The sequence below is a fragment of the Heterodontus francisci genome, unplaced genomic scaffold (assembly GCF_036365525.1).
Source record: "Heterodontus francisci isolate sHetFra1 unplaced genomic scaffold, sHetFra1.hap1 HAP1_SCAFFOLD_526, whole genome shotgun sequence".
Lineage (NCBI taxonomy): Eukaryota > Metazoa > Chordata > Chondrichthyes > Heterodontiformes > Heterodontidae > Heterodontus > Heterodontus francisci.
Genome location: NW_027141143.1, coordinates 628,860 through 649,519, shown reverse-complemented (window position 1 = coordinate 649,519; position 20,660 = coordinate 628,860).

Sequence of the window (20,660 nt, the reverse complement as noted above, 5' to 3'; positions counted from 1 at the left end):
TGACCAGGAATCGAACCCAGGTCGTTGCAGTAAGTGCATTGAACACCAACCATTCGACCACCAGAGAAGCTCGCCAATTGCTTCTCCCTTTTCTTCACTTCCAACAGGCTGATTTTTGTGTTTATTTCTCACCGTTTGTTCAGCTTCCACAATATCTGATTGATATTGATACATTTGAACATTTCCAATCAGCAAATAGAGCAGCCAACTCGAGGAAAATAGGACTCACTTCGCTGTGAGTAGGGTTCATACCTGCGCAGAAAAACTCACATTGGATTTTAAGTCCAACGCCTTAACTGCTCGGCCATCACAACACTGTACAATGCATCATCCAATTGCCTTAGACTACACATATTCTGGGAACCTTGAATTGCATGACATCTCCCATTTGATGTGAAAATTAACATGATGGAATCAGCGAATTTTACAACACAGGAGGAAGCCTCTCGACCTGCCAAGCCTGTGCCGGCTCTTTGGAAGATCAGTCAGTTTAATCCCACAATCCAGCTTTTCCCCATCACCCTGGAAATCAGTCCTCTTCTCTTCTCACTATTCTCTGTTTTATATCCCTCAGATAATTATGTATCCAGGCTGTCACTGGTCCTTTAATTCCATCACTTTAATTTTTCTAACAATTTGATTATGTGGTATTTCACCAAATGACTTTTGAAAATCCATCTCCACAACAGCAACCACATTACCACTGCCCTCATCAAATGTCTCCGTTACTTCATCAAAGAACACATTTCATGAGAAAAACACAAACTGCCACGAAATCAAAACCCAGTTCCTCAATTCACATTCCTTGTCTCCGATGAATCCCCATAGAAATATTATCAACATTCCGCCGCTGTCCTTCCTCAGTCCAGTCCTGCTTTTGTAGTGTGTGTCTGCTGAGCGGTCACTCAGACCTAAATGTATAGACTGAGTTCAAGGTCCAAATGAACATTGATGCGAATGGAGCATGTGCAACCTGGAATCAGCGGTGGTAACCCAGAAAGGCTTTAAGAACATGAAAGTGAATGTTACAGTCGGCTAAGCTGCAGTAAAATAAAATGGAAGGAAATCAGTATGAATAGTGGAAGGAATAATCTGAGAGAAGAGGTGGGTTTGAATGTTGGAGCCTGAAACACAGGCATGTGTAAGTGCGATTATGTAAAAGGAGACAATAGTTTTCATCCATCAGGAAGAAATACATTTTCAAGGAATAAAGATTGGTTATTTGCTGCATTCCATTATCAGGTACTGCAGCCGCTTTAAGACATAAAGCAAGCTCTGTCTTGATCGGTGTTGCTGTGACCACAACACAGAGTATTCACCATTATACAGTCACAGTCCCACTCAATCAGCTGTGATAGTCTAACACGGATTGTTAAACAAAGATCTTTTTAGTGAAGATGATCTTTCCACGAAAACTAACAGACCTGGTGAATATTTCCAACATCTCCTGCTTTTATTTCGAACTTTCCATCTGAGCAACTTTTCTGATGATATAACACAAATGATGACAGCATTGGGATTGGAAACTCCGTCTCTCATAAGACTGGAACATAAATCCACATAACCACGCTAATAGAGATTAAATTCTAGCACTGATGACTGATAATTAAAAGTGAGTTTTCTTGCTGTGCGCTCTCTGAGTCCAGGGCTTTGTAATGAGAATGAAGGAAATATGAGAACTTTCTGAGCCGTGTTCCTGTGACGATGTGACCGAGAGGTTCAGTCGACGGCCCATGAATCCATTACACCTGCACACATGGTTTTGAATTCCATCCTCATGGTTATTGTGTTGAAGAAGAATGTGTTCTTTTATTCCTTTTATCAACACATCCAAGATTCCTGAATCTGAGTTCCATCCTTCCCCAGGCCGCAGTGGGGGAGTTATGTATTGCTGCCTTACTCTGTTTGCTCAAATCTACAAAAAGATCATTTCAGCCCAAACTCTTTATTGCAGGGAGATGTGGAGAGTGTAAGATCTGAGCTATGTGAAGTATCAAAGTGGATAATTGTATCCTGGTGAAAGGAATATCTCTCCACAGATGCTGCCTGACCTGCTGAATGTTTCTAGCATTGTCTGTTTTTAATTTTATACTTTCACGTTAACGGTTTTCTTTTATTTTTTTGTTTCCTTGCCACAAGGGCGCTGCTCCAGCCACAACTTTTCTGTGTTCTTCTCACACACAAGTTTGCTCTTTATTTTTCTGCACACGCTGTAAAGTCAGCCGTTTCCACACACATCGATCTGTGGCATTCAAAACCCTTTTCTCATAGTTTCAGAGACTCTACGTGTTTCTTCGTGAATTCACAAGGATATGGGGATTAAAGAGGCTGAGAGGGAATATAAGGGGTTAATATGTTATCCAGAGGATCTAAAGACCATAAGTGTGTACAGTGACAGTAAGGGACTCTCAGAGTATATCAATGAAATAATAGAGCATATTAGAGAAGATCATGAGCTAAAGGAGATTCGAAGTGTTTAAGGAAGGGTCAGGATCTATCAGATAGGGTAAAGAACGCTCAGGATGTATTAAAGAGGATAACGCATGACCAGGTTGCATCAGATATCCCCATCCTCAATGATAGGGGAGCCCAGCACATCAGTGCAAAGGACAAGACTGAAGCATTTGCATCCATCTTCAGCCGAAAGTGCTGAGTGGATGTTTCATCTTGGCCTCCTCTTGATGTCGCCAGCATCACAGATGCCAATCGTCAGCTAATATGATTCACTCCACGTGATATCAAGAATCGGCTGAAGGCATTAGATACTGCAAAGGCCCTGAAAACATTCCGAAAATAGAAGTGAAGACCTGTGCTTCAGAACTTGCCGCTCCCCTAGCCAAGCTTTTCCAGTACAGCTACAATACTGGCATCTACACGGCAATGTGTAAATTGTTCAGGTATGTCCTGTACACAAAATGCAGGACAAATCCTACCCGGTCATTTCTGAGTCAATGTGGTTCACATTTTGAAACTTTGTAGCAGACATGTTTGCTGTTCCTTCCTCCTGTTCCACCTTGATTATTTCTGCCTGTGTGTAACTGAGGCTCCGTTTTTGGGTATGTCTTGTCCAGGTGTCCTCATCACACAGATGCAGCACTTACTCTCCTTCCAGTCCTTTGTCTGGTGGCCTTCCTGCTTGCAGCTGCTTTGTATTTGGCCGCCACGTGTCCTGAATCTCCACATAACTGCATTTCCTCATCCCTGGGCATGATGCAAGGTGAAGAACCGTGAGGCTGTTTTGGAAAGTATTTGCACTTGGGAGTGTGTAAAATCGAAAGGTACCAAAAGGAAAATCTAGTCTCCAGCTTTGTGAATCTTTAGAAATGCTTTGGGAAATGGGGCTGTTACTTTATTTTGAGGTTGTTCTTGGAACAGAGATGGCTAAGGGGAGATCTGATTGAAATGTACAAAATGTTGAGGGGCCTGGGTTGAGTGGAGGTGAATGGCCTATTTACTTTAGCAGAGAGGTCAGTGACTCGGGGCAGAGATTTAAAGTGATTGGTACAAAAATTAGAGGGGAGATGAGGAACAATCTTTTCATCCAGAGGCTGGTGGGGGTCTGGAACTCACTGCCTGAAAGGGTAGTTGAGGTAGAAACGCTCGACTCATTTAAGAGGAGTCTAGATATGCATCTCAAGTGTCATAATCTTCAGGGCTACTAACCAAATGCTGGAAGGTGGGAATAGAAGGGGTGGATCATTTTTTGGCTGCACAGATGCAATGGGCCAAGTGGCCTCTTTCTGTACCTTAAACGTTCTATAATTCCGTTATTCTAAGATTCAAGATGAGAGCACAATGCACCACATTTAAAGCAACAAGAGAAAAAAGAAGTTTCTCTCTATTTCCCCTACTAATTCATTTCCTAATCCTAAAATACTTAATCAAATCACCCATTAACCTCCGATATTCCAAGGAATACAGGCCTGCTTGAATGAATCGCACCTCAGAATTTAACCATGAGAGCCTTGGCTACATTATGGTGAATTTTCACTGCCTTGTTTCCAAGGCCAATGTGTATCCTTTATAAAGGGCTGAGACCAAAACTATACACAGTATTCCAGGTGTGGTCTAACCAGCTGATTGTGTAGTTGGAGCAAAACGTCTCCTTTATATAAAAGAATAGAATTGAATCATAAAATTGTTACAGCACAGAAGGAGGTGTTTCTGCCCTTCATATTTATGCCGACTCTCTGCAAGAGCAACTCAGCTGGTCCAACACACCCGCCTTTTCCATGCAGCTCTGCACATTTTTTTCCTCAGATAATTATCCATTCTTTTTCTTATTCGTTATTGGGATATGAGGGTCCCTGGCAATGCTGGCATTTACTTCCCATCCCTAATTGCACTTGGGAAGGTGGTAGTGAGCTGCCTATTTAACCGCTGAAGTCCATATGGTGAGGTACATGCACAGTGCTGTTAGGGAGGGAGTTCCAGGATTTTGACTCAGCAATATAGTTCCAAGTCAGGATGTTGTGTGACTTGGAGGGAGGCATGCAGGTGGTGGTGTTCCCATGCATCTACTGCTTTTGTACTTCTGGGTGATACTGGTTGCGAGTTTGCAAGGAGTTGTGAAAGGAGCATTGGTGAATTGCTGCAGTACATCTTTTATATGATACACACTTCTACCACTGTGCATCGTACTGGAGGAAGTGAACATTTAAGACGGCAGATAGGGTGGTGATGAAGCAGGTTGTTTCGTCTTGGCTGGTGTTGAACTTCTGGAGTACTGTTGTGACTGAAATTATGCAGGCAAGAGGAGAATATTCAATCACACTCCTGACTTCTGACTACTCGATGGTGGACAGATTTTGGGGAGTTAGAAGATGAGTTGCAGAATTTCCAGCCCCTGACCAACTCTTGCAGCCACAGTATGTTTATCGCTGTTTCAGGTTTCTGGGCAAGGCTGATCCCCAGGATGTTGATGGTGGGGGATTCAGCGATGATAATGCCATTGAATGTCAGGGGGAGATGTTTAGATGCTCTGTTGTTGGAGATGATAATTGCCTGGCACTTGGGTGGTGTGGATGTTACTTGCCACTTATCAGCCCAAGACTGAATGTCGTCCAGGTGTTGTTGCATGTGGACCTGGACTGCTTCAGAATGTGAGGCATCGAGAATGGTACTGAACTTTATTCAATTATCGGTGAACATCCCCACTTCTGAACTTATGATGGAGGGAAATTCATTGATGAAGCATCTGAAGATGGTTGGGCCTAGGACACCATCCCGAGTAACTCCTGGTTCCTGGTATTTCCTGGTTCCCCTTTATCTACCCTTCTAGTTACATCCTCAGAATTCTGTAATAAATTTGTCAAGCAAGATTTCCCTTTCGTAAAACCATGTTGACTTTGTTTGATCAGACTATGATTTTCTAAGTGCTCGTTCAGACTTCCTTGAACATCGATGAGAGCATTTTCCCGACCACTGATGTTAGGCTAACTGGCCTGCAGTTCACCATGTTAAATATATTAAACTGGGGTTCCAGTGGCGCAGTTGGTTAACGCGTGGTACTTATACAGCAGTGCAATTAGCGAGTAATGCCAAGGCTGTGAGTTCGAGCTTTACCTAGAGCACAAATTTTAGAGACAGGGAGCAATGTGAAGCAGCTCAGCAGTGAAGAGAGCTGTGATCAGTGAGTCTGAACTGACCAGAAGTGGAGAAAAAAATAATTGTGAGATGACATCACAGGAAGAGGAGCCACTTGTCATGAGCACACTGCTGAACATCATAGTCATTTGCAGCACAGAAGGAGACATTTCGGTCCATGCTGGCTCTGCAGGGATCTGTGCAGTCAGCCTCAATAACGGTAATTTAAAAACAAAATGCTGGAAATATCCAACAGGTCTGGCAGCATCAGTGGAGAGGGAAGCAACGTTAATGCTTCAGGTCTGTGACCTTTCCTCAGAACTGACCAAGGTTAGAACTGTCGCCAGTTTTAAGCAAATAAAGCGGAGGTGGGGCAAAAAATAACACAAGGCAAGGTGTCGATACACGCAGCCCTGCAAGCGTATGTTTTCCTCAGACTTCCTCTCGAAGTTATTGATCATTTCTCCTTCCACCACCCTTGTGGGCAGCGAGTTCCATGTTATTACCACTTGCTATGTAAAAACAGGACTTCCTCATATTCCCCCTGCATCTTTTCCCCCCAGATGTTGCAAGCTGTTTCCCAGACTTCTGGTAGCATTTGTTAATGGGAACAGTTTTTCCTTGTCCAACGTATCTAAGCCTGTCATAATCTGGTACACTTCTATTAAATCTCCCCTCAATCTCCTTTGTTCGAAGGAGAACAAACCCAGCTCTTCCAACCTAACTGAGAAACTAAAATCCTCCATCCCCAGAACCATTCAGATAAATCTCCTCTGCACCCTCTCAAGGACCCTCTCATACTTCCTGAAATGCTGTGGCCAGAACGAGACGCAGTACTCCAGTTGAGGCCTAAACATGCATTACAGAGAGATTCACAATAATTGTGCTGAATACTTCTATTTATAAAGCCCAAGATTCCATGTGCTTTACTCACCATTCTCTCAATATGTCTTGCCAACTTCAAGGATCTCTGCCCCTGCAACCCCAGGTCCCTCTGTTCCTGCACACTCTTTAGAACTATGCCATTACGTCTAAATTGCCTCTCCCGAATCCTTCTGGAAAAAGAATCACCTCACACTTGTCAGTATAAACTTCCATCTGCCACCTTTCTGTCCATTCTGCTAGCCTATCTATGTCCTGTTGCAGACTGTTCATATCATGCTCACTGTTTTCTGCAGCTCCAGGTTTGGTGTCATCAGCAAATGTTGATATTCTACTTTGTATTCCAAGATTCAAGTCATTTATATAAAGTAAAACAAAAACAGTGGTCCCAGCATTGACCCTTGGGGAACACCTCTGTCTCCTATCCTCCAGTTTGAAAAACAACCATTTCCTTTGACTGGCTGTTTTCAGTCCGTCAGCCATTATTTTATCAATTGGACACAGAACCCCCTTTTCCATGAGCCACAATTTTGTTAGCAAACCTTTAATGTGGTACCTTGTGAAATATTTTCTTAAAATCCGTAAAACAACATTCAACACATTCCCTTCATCAACTTTCCCTGCTACTTCATCAAAACATTCATTTAAATTAGGCATGCATGATCTGTCTTTTACAAATCCATGCCGACTATCCTTAATTAACTTGAACCTCTCTACGTGTAAATTGATATTTTCCCTGACTATTGTTTCGAAAATCTTACCCACCACTGATGTTAAACTAACTGGCCTATAGTTGCTCGTACTGTCTTTACACATTTCTTCAATAAGGGTGTCACATTAGCCACTCTCCAATTCTCTGGCACCTTCTATCCTGACTCAAATTTCCAGAACTTGTGGGAAGTCCGTTACCTATCTTGGACTGAGTCTGAGGAGAGGTTTCTCCAACAGAGGCTGATTTTGACGTTGAGCTACAATTGAAATTTCCACTTCATCAGAGATGTCTCTCTGTATCTGCCTTAGATCTGACCTCGGACTTTCTCTTGCACGAGTTTCTGGCATGATTTCTGTTTGAGTAACTATTGGTGCTCAACTCATAACCAAACTATCTGATTCATTCGACTCATTTGATTTTTCCCAACTTCCCTCTTTTTTGTGAACCTCTGAAGGTAAACCATGATCTATATGTACAAACCTAACCTTTCCACTACCAAACATCTTAACTAAATATGTGCGAGGACCACATCTTCTCCCACTATCACTGGTCACCACTTCAACCACTTGTGATGATGATTCTTCAATCTATCCTTCTGGTTCAACTTCAGACTTCTTTCTCCCACTCTAGCTCTCTCATGACTCTCTTTCTGTCTTGATTGTTTCTCTTCTACTAACAGTGTTAAATGTGGCTTCCGCAATGAAAACCTCGTTCTCGGCTGCCAGCCATGAAACAATTCAGCTGGCGTTATGCTGGTAGCAGTGTGATGGGTGTTACAATAGATAAACAGAAAGGTCAGCAGTCTGTGATCCAATGATAACTGACTTTTGTTCAGATTGATATCCAGCATTTGCTTGACAAGAGCATGCTTAACAATCTGCACTGTGTGCTCTGCTGCTCCTTTGGAAGCAGGATGATACAGTGGAACTCTCCTGTGTTTTACACCATTTGTTCTCATGAATTATGAAAACTGTAATGAAGAAAACTAAGGTCTGTTTTCAGACACAGTTTCCTCTGGGAACCCATAAGCAGAAAACAAACTACACAAAATATTTGGAGTTTTGCCAGTTGTTCCTCGATTCATCGGAAACCCCTCAACCCACTTCGAATGTCTCTTTCTCAATGAACATCTGCTGTCCTTCTAATTCTGTAAAATCTATGTGCAGCCTCTGCCACACTCTAGCTGCCCATTTCCATGGCTGAAAAGGTACCGATGGCGGCTTCCTTTCTACTGCTTGACATGTTCCAGATTATTTCACTATGTTTCCAATGTCTTTCTCTAACTCTGGCCACACTAGACTCTTCTTCAAACACATCCCTAAGTGATCATCATGAAGATCACATCGCAACTGCAATATGTACTTTCCAGGGATTACAACTCTAGCTCCCCACATGACATAAATTTGATCAACCGACAACTCATTCTTATGCATAAAAAATGGCCTGTATTCTAAATCCAGTATCTGTGTTTCCCACCCATTTGTGATATAGTGGTATACCCTTTGCCAATATGGAGCCCATACGAGTTGTTCTACTAATGTCATCTGCTGTGACTGGAAACTCGTCTTCGTCTGAAGGCCACATCCCAGGAATGAGTAAAATAAAACTGCTCTGCATGGAGAGGAATCACATGCTAGTTCAATCTCTTTGAGCACATCGTAATGCATAAGCATCACACCCTCTACAAGCTGACTTTTACACAATTTGAATGCCTCATCACCCTCCTTTGTCCAATTCCACGGAAACCCTTCCTCAAGAGTTCATTCAATGGATGCAATAATGTTGCCAGATCTGGTATGAATTTACCGCAGTAATTTATGAGGTTCAAAAAAGATCTGAGATCAGCTGTGTTCTGAGGGTGTGACGCATTTCTAATTACTTGATCTTTACACTTGGCAGCATGCAACCCGTTCTTGTCTACTTTGTGACCCAAGTGCATTACAGAATTTTGAAACATTTCACATTTGTGTTCTGTCATCTGAACTCCATGCTTTTCCAAGCGTTGGAACACCTCTTTCATCTACCGTCAAAGGTTTGCTTGTTTGGAGCACGAATATGATTGTCATCCAAATAACACACTACTAGCTCCATTCCTGACAAAATTTGGTTCCTCACCCTTTGGAAAATTCCACGGACTGAAGAAACACCAAATGGCAGCCTGTGAAACTGAAATAGACCCATGTGTGTTACGATAGTCAAGAATGACTTCGACTCAGCGTCTGACTCAAGCTGCAGATAGGCATTTGTCAGATCGAAATTCGAAAAAGTCTGGCTTCCTGTCAACATCGTGAACAGATGCTCCATGTTTGTCAAGTTATTGGGTGGATTACATTCCAGTATCTGTTGAAGGTTACCTTATGCTCAGAGCATACTCTTGCACTACCATCTGACTTTGGTACTACCACTATGGGAATAGCACAATTACTCTGCTGTACCTTAGAGATATTGTTCTCAGTCTCAAGTCATTTCAGTTCTTGCTTCACCTCCTCTCTTAGAGCATAGGGTACTGGATGCAGCTGACAATACACTGACCTTGCATTCTCCTGAGCTTGTATGTTAGCCTTGTACCCTTGAATTGATTTGCTGATTTCACTGAACACCGTAGGGTACTTCATGTTGAGATATGAATGTCACCTCAATACAAAAAAGCTCGCTCATATTTAACTTAAGTGCTGCTAACCAGTTTCTTCCAAACAAGGCTGGTTTTTCACCTTTCACAACAATGATGGTCAATTTTGCACACTGCTCATTGTATGTGACCACAACCAATACACTTCCAATTTGGGAAATATTCTCTCCTCCATAACTGTTTAACTCTACTCATGATTTTTCCAGGGGATGTTGACTCAACTTTTCACGACACAGCGACTCTGAAATTATACTAACTGATGCACCTGTGTTGACCTCCATGTTGTATTTAGTCGTTTGTGGGACGTGGGCATCGCTGGCAAGGTCAGCATTCTTTGCCCATCCCTAATTGCCCTTGAGAAGGTGATGGTGTGGTGAGCTTCCTTCTTGAACTGCTGCAGTCATTGGGGTTTAGGGACACCAACAGTGCTGTTGGAAGGGAGTTCCAGGATTTTCACCCAGTGACAATGAAGCAATGGTGACATAGCTCCAAGTCAGGATGGTGTGTGGCTTGGAAGGAAACTTGCAGGCGGTGGTGTCCCCATGCATCTGCTGTCCTTGTCTTTATAGGTGGTCGAGGTCGCGGGTTTGGAAGGTGCTGTCGAAGGAGCCTTAGTGAGTTGCTGCAGTTTATTGGAGCTTCATCCAACGATACTTGGACCACGATGCTCTGTGAATTTTCATTGGACATCCTTGTGCATCTGATCACATGGATCTCAAATGATACCTCATCAACCTGCTGCTGTTTGACAACCATATGCAGTGAATGATGTTTCCTCCTGCCTGTGTTTTCACCGATGACCTTCTTGCGACATGCCTTGGCAAGATAACACTTCTTCTTGCAGCTATAGCACTCTGCCTTCACAACGGGACAATTCTGGGCTCAATGTTGGCCTCAGCACCGGTAACAGGATTTTATTTAACCACTGCTACTACCCTGATGGCCTCCTCCCGTTTTCTTACTAGCAACACCCACATGAACACCACCAGTTGCCGTCATTGGGACCTTCTGCTTACTCATATGCAGCTGATTTACTTCAGCAGATGACTGACGGTTGTTAACTCTCACTTCTCTCGAGTCAAATTCAGCCATGTCCATGGACAGTGCTGTTTGAAAAGCTATGTCAAAACTCACCTTTGGCAATGTCATCAACTTACTGTGAATGTGCTCACTCTTTAATCTGCATCCAAATCTGTCACACAACACACGCTCTTGAAATTCTCCAAAATTTACAATGAAGTGACAGCTTTTGGAAGGCCACAATAAACTCCCCAATGTCCTCATTGGGCAGCTGATTCCTTGTTCCAAACTGATAGATTTCTGCAATCTTCAATGGTTTCGGATTGTAATGCTGCTCAAGCTTAATCAAAATGTCCTTCAGTAGCGTGTCCTTTAGTTTTGCTGGGGTGAGAAAATTATTGAGCATCTCATACATTCCGGGCCTGCTTCAGTCAAAAATATCCCTCTGTCTTTTCCCACATTGCCTGGTTGACAGCAACATGATCAGGATCTTCGAGGGTATTGTTAACAGTGAAAAAATCTCTATCCACTCCACGTACACACTGAAAGACTCTCAGTCATGGTCATACTCCCTCAATCACGCAATAATTCCCTTAGACACAGCCATCTTGGAAGGTCAGTCCAATAATTTAATTACAATCCGACCACAGAATGTAATTTGTAAGCATTAATTTGTGCTTCCAATGGCGGGACTGTCACCCAGCATTCCCAGCGATCTACGAATATGCCCTATTCATTCCACAGGAGCTCAGCGCGCAGGTGCAGTTCTAGCCAGTATTTCGAGCATGCGCATTGTCTGTATGATCACAGCCGTGTGAGCTCTCTGGTGCCGCATTTGCAGCTGGTAAGAGTTGATGGGGCACAGGAGGACCGGCGGGCGGCCGGAGAGGCTTCAAAAACACCTGGTGTAGGCCTCAAGCCCCGAATAAGTAGCTCCAGTTCCAGCATTTGCGGCTCCGGGGTATTCCCTGAGTTGCCCAGGTTAACGGCTGCTACCTCTCTGAAGGAAGCCAGGAAGGTTTAGGCGCCGCCATCTTGAGCAGAGAGAGATGCGCATGCGTCTCCATCTTATTGCCGGCACTGAGAGTGGGCGGGGCTTCAATGTCCCAGTGAGCAGGAGGGAAAATCATTGATTCTTTGATTTGTTTCTCACTCAGCAAACAGGGGATGGAATACTGAACCCAGCCAGAGTAGAGGGAGGGAGAAAACTGTCAGCGGAGCAAAGAAATCGTGCAGATGATGCCATTGGTTTGGATGCCCAGGGAGGAGGGAGAGCTGTGAGACGGGGACATACAGCTTTGGGGAACAAAAGAGGAAAAATGTTGCATTGAAGCTGGAATTGTCTGCTCTGAATTTCTATCCTGTACTTAGAGTGATGACCTTTATAACCTCCTTTATAACAGGGTATTAGAAGAGAAGGATTAGCAGACGGGAAATCTTAAACCAAGCATCACATCAAGATCTGAAAGAATCATTCGATTCATCAGCACCTGAATATCATCGGACTTTGAATGTGGAACAAGAAATGTTTGTTCTGTCTGTGGGAAAAGATTTCAAACATCAGTGTGACTGGAAAAACTGCAAGGCACCCACACCCGAGTGAGAGTGTTCCAGTGCACTGACTGTGACTGAGCTTTCACCAGTTCCACAGCCTGAAAAGACATTACACCATTCACAGAGGGGAGAAAACATACACGTGTTCTGTGTGCAGATGAGGCTTCAACTGATCATCCAACTTGGAGAGACACAAGGACATCTGCACCATGGAGAAACCTTGAAAATGTGGGGACTGTGCGAAGGGATTCAATTACCCATCTGAACTCGACTCATCAACACAATCATACTGGGGAAAAGCTGTTAACCTGCCCTGTGTGTGGGAAGGGATTCCCACCTGCTGTCACACCAGCGAGTTCACACAGAGGAGAGACCATTCACCTGTTCCATGTGTGGGAAGGGATTCATTCACTCATCTAACCTCAATGAACACCAGCAGCTTCACACAGGGGAGAGACAGTTCACCTGCAATGAGTGTGGGAAGGGATTCACTTGTTAACCAACCTCAATTCACACCAACTTCTTCACACTGATAAGAATCTTTTAAATGTTCTGACTGAGAAGTGTTTGAAAAGCAAAAATCACATGATGCAGCACCAGCGAGTTCACACTGAGGAGAGACCGTTCACCTGCTCTGAGTGTGGAAGGGGATTCGCTCAGCCAATCAACCTGCTGAGGTTCACAAGTGACTGCAGGGTTTGGATTCTGCTGTTATTGCTGCTGTTAATCACATCCAGGACTGAACCATTTTCATTCTGATAGTTGGGGTTTGTTTTTGCTGATGTTGATTATCCCAGTAACTGGGCTGAAGTTTAATATTTGGATATATCTTCAAGAAATATTAATTTCTTCAAGATAAGTGGAGACTAATTGATGAGGCAGGATCTAACTGAAATGTGCAGCGGGTTTGAGGGGCTGAATGGCCTGCTCCAGTTCTATATGTACATTCTCCCCAGACTTACCCCACTCTCTAACTCTGCTCACCTGCTTGTTTCCAGTTGCAGTGCCTTCTCCCCAGTTCTCCCATGACTTTCCATTCATCAGTTGTGTTTCAGTCCAAGTCTATTCGGGACATAGAAACAGGAATCGGCCTTTTAGCCTCTCGAGTCTGTTCTGCTATTCAATGAGATCATGGCCGATCTATGACTTTACTTCATTATACCCAAATATTATTTTAATACTGGCTTCCCCAGTCTGTTACAATGGGATTGAAAAATGCCTTTCATTTACACTGTATCTTTAAAGTAGGAGAGTGTCTGAAGGTGCATCTCAGAACATAAATGGAAAAATCAGACAAAAATTGACACTGAGCCAAAGAAGGATAATTAGAATGACTGACTAAAAGCTTGGTCAAAAACGTAGGTTTTTAGTAGGGTCTTAAAGGAGGAGAGATGTGAACTGGCAGAAAGGTGTGAGGACGAAATTCCTGAGCTTCGGGCCGGTGACTGAAGGCACAGGCAATGGGACAGAAAGACAGTGAGGGATGTGTAAGAGGTCAGAGTTGGAGGAATGCAGAGTTTTCTGAGGGTTGTTCGGCTGGAGGAGATTACAGATACAGGGAGGGGTGAGGCCTTGAAGAGATTTGAACATGAGATGAGAATTTTAAAATGGGGACATTAGAGGACCTGGAGCCATTGTAGATCAGTAAGCTCAGTAATGATGGATGAGTGGAAATTTGTGATGCTTGGAGTAAACAGCAGCAGAGTTTGAATGAGCTGCAGTTTATGCAGGGTGGGGGTGGGGGTCAATCAGAAGAGCATTAGAATAGACAAGCAGGCTGACAACACAGAAACACTGGAGGAGTCAAGAGAGGTGGTGGTGATGGAGAGATATGTGACATCAGCACACATGTGGAACCTGATGTCATGTCTTTGGATGATGTCACTGAGGGGCAGCTGATAAATGGGGGATAGAGGCGGCTATCGATAGATTCTTGGGAACCTTGAAAGTTAATGGGGTGAGAAGAGAAACCATTGCTGGAGATTCTTTGGCTATGATTGGATAGATCTGAATGGCGCCAAGGGAGGTCAGTCCCATTCAGCTGAACAGTGGAGGAGAGGCGTTGGAGGATGGTGTGGTCGACTGGGAGGTTAAGATGTTTGAGGAGCGATGGTGCCCCACATGCACAGAGAATGTCCTTTGTGACATGGATTCGAGCTGTTTCAGTTCTGTGTGATGGAAACCTGATTGGAAAGGTTCAAACATGGAATTCTGGGAAAGGTGGACACGGATTGGGGGCAAAAAGACATTCAGTGACTTTGGAAAGGAATGAGAGGGTGAAGATGAGGTGGTAGTTTACAAGGACAGAGAGGTTGAGGGTGGAGGTTTTGAGGAGGTGGGTGATAATGACAGTTTTAAAAGGGAGCTGGAAGTAACTGAGGAAAGGAAACTGTTTACAATGTCAGTTAGCACGAGGGCCAGGAAGGGAAGTTGTTTGATTAGTTTAGTGGTTACATTACAGGGACAACCATTAAAAGCACGGTTCACTGGCCCATATAGATTGATCAAAAGATTGGATAAGGTAGATTACTTTATTGACACCCCTGATCACCGGGAGAACTGGTTGTGTCACATTAATATGCTCGAACAACATTACCACAGGGAGGAGGATAAGCCAATTCAGGTATTTCAGTTAAACGGGACTGTTGACAAGGAAATGAATTGTGAGGATGAGGCAAAGGCAGGCCTAGGAAATTCTCCGAAGTTCCAAAGAAGGGTCACTGACCCGAAACGTTAACTCTGCTTCTCTTTTCACAGAAGCTGCCAGACCTGCTGAGTGGTTCCAGCATTTCCTATTTTTATTTCAGATTTCCAGCATCCGCAGTGTTTTTCTTTTATTTTAGTGTTTAATTCACTGCCACTTCTCTTCCAGGAATGCCTACCTTGAAGAAGTTGTGCTCTTCTCTCCGACGGGATTTTCGTTTGACTCTTTTACCTTGTTCGCCTTCATTGCTTTCTATTTCCCTCCTGGTGTTTGATAAGTTGTCTACCAAAACTCGTTTTCACAGCCACATCTCCTTCCTCAGTGACTGTCTCTGGCTCCAACTTATTCCACGTGGATTCCAACTGCAGTTTCACCCATCATGCTTTGAATCCACCCAGAATCACAGGTATCTCTGAGAAATACAACGTTCCTCGCACTGCTACTCTCGCCACATCCTGAGATCCACACTCAGTGCTATGCGCCGCCACATGCACAGACTGGACCTCTCTCTCCAGCAGCACCGCCTCACCTTATCTCAAAGCTGTTCCACTGCGCAGTTTCATTTCATCTTTCGTCTCATCCGAGTTCTGAAGAAGGGTCACTGACCCAAAACGTCTGTTTCTTTTTTCACAGATGCTGCCAGACCTGCTGAGTGCTTCCAGCATTTCTTGTTTTTATTTCAGATTTCCAGCATCCGCAGTATTTTGCTTTTATTATACGGTGTAAAGAAGGCAGACTCCTACCCAAATTCTCATTTAAAGGACTGCATGGACAGAGTGGGCAACACCATATGTCGTAAAGAGACAGATGTGTTGGAGGGATACTGTCAAATTCCTTTGACACCCCAGGGTAAGACAAGATCAGCTTCTGTTACCCAGGACTGGGTTTTTCCAGTGTCACGTGATGCCACATAGGTTAAGGGGTACTCGAGAAACTTCTCAGAGAATAGTGAACCCAGTAGTGGTCAGTGCTCCGAGCTCTGCAGTGCACCTGGCTGAAGTGATGGACAATAGGACACTTGGAAGGAAAGCACGAAACAGCTGGAAGACTATGCTTGGAAATTTGAAATGGGTTAATTGGGACAATCTTTGAAAAAATTGAAACTGAAAATGTTCTGGTGGAACTTGTTGCTGTCGTTCCAATATTCTTGAAAAGTGTATATCTGTAAATGTGGACGAAAATGTGTTATCATTTGTTTTTGCAATTTCATTTTTTACATTGTAATGAAATGCATTATCGGAATGGTATTTCATTCCACCAGGGGTGGAGATGTTATGATCCTACTTATTTTTTTTTGGGTCGCGGGGGGAGGGATGTGTGCAGTGTGTCTTTACGAACAAAGAACAAAGAACAAAGAAAATTACAGCACAGGAACAGGCCCTTCAGCCCTCCAAGCCTGCGCCGATCCAGATCCTCTATCTAAACATGTCGCCTATTTTCTAAGGGTCTGTATCTCTGTACTTCCTGCCCGTTCATGTATCTGTCTAGATACATCTTAAAAGACGCTATCGTGCCCGCATCTACCACCTCCGCTGGCAACGCGTTCCAGGCACCCACCACCCTCTGCATAAAGAACTTTCCACGCATATCCCCCCTAAACGTTTCCCTTTTCACTTTGAACTCGTGTCCCCGAGTAATTGAATCCCCCACTCTGGGAAAAAGCTTCTTGCTATTCACCCTGTCTATACCTCTCATGATTTTGTACACCTCAATCAGGTCCCCCCTCAACCTCCGTCTTTCTAATGAAAATAATCCTAATCTACTCAACCTCTCTTCATAGCTAGCGCCCTCCATACCAGGCAATATCCTGGTGAACCTCCTCTGCACCCTCTCCAAAGCATCCACATCCTTTTGGTAATGTGGCGACCAGAACTGCTCGCAGTATTCCAAATGTGGCCGAACCAAAGTCCTATACAACTGTAACATGACCTGCCAACTCTTGTACCCAATACCCCGTCCGATGAAGGAAAGCATGCCGTCTGCCTTCTTGACCACTCTATTGACCTGCGTTGCCACCTTCAGGGAACAATGGACCTGAACACCCAAATCTCTCTGTACATCAATTTTCCCCAGGACTTTTCCATTTACTGTATAGTTCACTCTTGAATTGGATCTTCCAAAATGCATCACCTCGCATTTGCCCTGATTGAACTCCATCTGTCATTTCTCTGCCAAACTCTCCAATCTATCTATATTCTGCTGTATTCTCTGACAGTCCCCTTCACTATCTGCTACTCCAACAATCTTAGTGTCGTCTGCAAACTTGCTAATCAGACCACCTATACTTTCCTCCAAATCATTTATGTATATCACAAACAACAGTGGTCCCAGCACAGATCCCTGTGGAACAATACTGGTCACACGTCTCCATTTTGAGAAACTCCCTTCCACTGCTACTCTCTGTCTCCTGTTGCCCAGCCAGTTCTTTATCCATCTAGCGAGTACACCTTGGACCCCATGCGCCTTCACTTTCTCCATCAGCCTACCATGGGGAACCTTATCAAACGCCTTACTGAAGTCCATGTATATGACATCTACAGCCCTTCCCTCATCAATCAACTTTGTCACTTCCTCAAAGAATTCTATTAAGTTGGTAAGACATGACCTTCCCTGCACAAAACCATGTTGCCTGTCACTGATAAGCCCATTTTCTTCCAAATGGGAATAGATCCTATCCCTCAGTATCTTCTCCAGCAGCTTCCCTACCACTGACGTCAGGCTGAACGGTCTCTAATTACCTGGATTATCCCTGCTACCCTTCCTAAACAAGGGGAAACATTATCAATTCTTCAGTCCTCCGGGATCTCACCCGTGTTTAAGGATGCTGCAAAGATATCTGTTAAGGCCCCAGCTATTTCCTCTCTCACTTCCCTCAGTAACCTGGGATAGATCCCATCCGGACCTAGGGACTTGTCCACCTTAATGCCTTTTAGAATACCCAACACTTCCTCCCTCCTTCTGCCGACTTGACCTAGAGTAATCAAACATCTGTTCCTAACCTCAACATCCGTCATGTCCCTCTCCTCGGTGAATACCGATGCAAAGTACTCATTTAGAATCTCACCCATTTTCTCTGACTTCACGCATAACTTTCCTCCTTTGTCCTTGAGTGGGCCAATCCTTTCTCGAGTTACCCTCTTGCTCCTTATATATGAATAGAAGGCTTTGGGATTTTCCTTAACCCTGTTTGCTAAAGATATTTCATGACCCCTTTTAGCCCTCTTAATTCCTCGTTTCAGATTGGTCCTACATTCCCGATATTCTTTCAAAGCTTCGTCTTTCTTCAGCCGTCTGGACCTTATGTGTGCTTCCTTTTTCCTCTTAGCTAGTCTCACAATTTCACCTGTCATCCATGGTTCCCTAATCTTGCCATTTCTATCCCTCATTTTCACAGGAACATGTCTCTCCTTAAGGCAGCAAATGATCAGTACTGCTTTGAGAACAAGCAAGCCTCAGGAGTTCGAGAAGGTGCATTCTGGTTGCTGTTGGATACAGCCATACAGAGAGGGAGAACAAGCCAGCCTCAGACGTTACCAAGGAAAGTGCATCTTGTTTGCCCCAGATACAGCCATTATGCAATGCTGTAATTTATTACAAGGGGAATGGAATATAAAAAATGTTTTGCTACAGTTGTACAGGGCATTGGTGAGACCAAATCTGGAATATTCTGTACAGTGTTGGTCTTCTTACTGAGAGGATATAGTTGCATTGGAAGCAGTTCAGAGAAGGTTCATTCGACTGATTCCTGGGAGAAAGGGTTATCTTTTGAGGAAAAGGTGAACAGTTTGGTTCTGTATTCATTGGAGTTTAGAAGGATGAGAGTTGACCTCATTGAAATATATAAGATCCTGAGGGGACTTGACAGGGTGCATGGTGAAAGGACGTTTCCCCTTCTGGGGAAGGCGAAAACTGGGGAACAGTTTAAAATTAAAGGCTCTCCCATTTAAGACAGAGTGACGTGAGAAATTTATTTCTCTCAGAGAGTCGTGAGTCTGTGGAACTCTCTTCCCCGAACTCGGTGGAGGTAGGGTCATTGAATGTTTTTAAGGCAGAGGTAGACAGAGTCTTGACAAACAAGGGAGTCAAAGGATATCGGGGGTCGGCAGGAAAGCGGAGCTGAATCCACAAACAGATCAGTCATGATCTTGTAGAATGGCGGACCAGGCTTGAAGGTCTGAATTGCCAACTCCAGCTCTTAGATCATGTGTTCATATGTTCGTACATAGGTCAGACTGAGAGCAAGGTAGAGAATTAAAATGAGAAGAAACAGGAAGCACAGGGCCATGCTTGCGGACTGAAGATGGTGTTCCACAAAGCGGTCACACAGTCTGTATTTAGCCTCCTCAGTGTAGAGGAGACCACAATTATCTACCACTGTGTAGTGTGAGGGCACCTGGTGATAAAACTGTCTCCACTCAAGAAAGTTCTCAAAGAGAACATGCCCTCTTCTAATTTTTTGTGTGGTATTTTAAGATGAAACTATACCATATAACATTTTGATGTCTTAAAAATATACAATCACCCCATCACAGAATATAACCCCAGTTTCTCACATGGTAGACAGGGGTACGCAACATGATACTAACAGGAACTAATAGGTTCACCACTTGTGCATTACCTACAGTAGCATCAGACCAGGAATCAGACACTGTTATCAGACCTGGACTCATCCAATTGCCCCAGGAGGCGGATTTTTATTCCAGTGTTTGATCTGGGTGAGTGGCACAGCAGCACGAAGGGCCAAATGGCCTCCTCCAGCTCCTATTTCTTATGTTCATTAAACCTCAGTCTGGTTCCTCTCGAGCTGCTGAGTGAATGAATTAAATCTTTCTTGACAAATCACCAAGAAACCAGACTACAATTCATGCCCGAAACATCATTTATTGGTTACAAATCGCATTTGAGTTAAATCTGAGGAGACACATCATGGACATGCATAAAGTGTACCATCTACAAGATGCACTGCAGCAACACACCAAGGCTCCTTAGACAGCACCTTCCAAACCCACAACCCCTACCATCTAGAAGGACAAAGGCAGCAAATGCATGGGAACACCACTACCTGCAAGTTCCCCTCCAAGTCACACACCATCCTGACTTGGAACTATATCGCCATTCCTTCACTGTTGCTGGGTCAAAATCCTGAAACTTCCTTCCTAACTGCACTGTGGGTGTACCTACTCACATAGACTGCAGCGGTTCAAGAAGGCAGCTCACCACCACCTTCTCAAAGGCAATTAGGGATGGGCAATAAATGCTGGCCGAGCCAGCGACGCCCACACTCCATGCATGAATTTTAAAAAGCGCATATAAATGTAATCAGAGTTGTCCAGCAGTTGAGCAATAATAAGGAGAGTATTTCACAAAAACAAGTTAGAAATGCAAGGGTGAGTGGCCAAAGATCAAAAAGTCTGAAAATTAGTGGCTGAAGACAAAAAGTCAGAATTTTTTTCTGACAAGGAATTATGTAATTTTAGCACTTTTAATGAAGCAAACTAGTTGTGTCATGGTAATTTTGTACAATTTTGCATATGTAATGAATAAAAGTACACTGTACTCAGAATACAATTTCA